General features: G+C 31.1%; 1 protein-coding gene across 2 annotated transcripts in view; it reads right to left on the reverse strand.

Moving 5' to 3' along the window:
• Nucleotides 1-884, reverse strand: part of LOC119592521 (TBC1 domain family member 20-like) — a 16,822-nt gene that overhangs the window by 11,066 nt on the left and 4,872 nt on the right. The window lies entirely within an intron of this gene.

Here is an 884-nt window from a genome sequence, read left to right on the forward strand (position 1 = left end):
GATAACTATTTTTGTTTGTGTGTCTTAACTTTTGCAATGAGATTTTTCCAAGGCATCTGTAAACTACAGTGAATACTGCAAAACATATTATTTTCCAATTTTCTAATGGATGTTGTGTCACTTGCTTTATATTTGACTCCTGGTTAATAACAAGCAGTGATCATGTTTTCCATGTTTGTTTTTTTCACTTCTGAGTTGACTTTTGATTCCACACAAATATATACATTGATTACATGTAACTTACCTTACTTGCCACATCATCTTCATCTTTTCAATGATTAATCTCTTATTAACATAACAAATCCTACCCAGATATCATTAATCAATGTTGTCTCTATTCCATGTCAGCCTGTCTAAAGACTTATCAATACAATCACTAGTGGCAGCAAAGTATATATTGTGACACAAAATGTCTCTGATAAAAAAAATCCAATAACACACCTAGTACACACTTAACATTTTCTATTCCATAAGTTGTGCAACATCACAGCATACAAACAGATACATGTGATATGATTATCTAACATGACAGATTAGGGGTTATTTACAGCTCTGATTTTTACTTCTGACTTCATTTAACAAATCTAATCTACGAGATAATGTATTAGTCATGGAATACTGGCCCTTAGAATATAAGTGATAAAATTTTTTAATTCTATAAACTTTCTATTAAATTTTTGGTGTATTATGTGACTTATCCAGAATCAAATAGAGCCACAGGAATGAAACAAAATGGCTTATCCTAATAAGTGTTTAAAAGGCAATTTTATCAGTTAGACAGAAATAAAGAGAAGTACTAAATTTTAAGGCATGCAGTTCTAATACTTCTAAGTTTTCCTAGCATCTTGGTTAACCCCTTGCATCTGGGTAACATGACCAACATG

This window comes from Penaeus monodon, chromosome 30, assembly GCF_015228065.2.
Source record: "Penaeus monodon isolate SGIC_2016 chromosome 30, NSTDA_Pmon_1, whole genome shotgun sequence".
NCBI lineage: Eukaryota > Metazoa > Arthropoda > Malacostraca > Decapoda > Penaeidae > Penaeus > Penaeus monodon.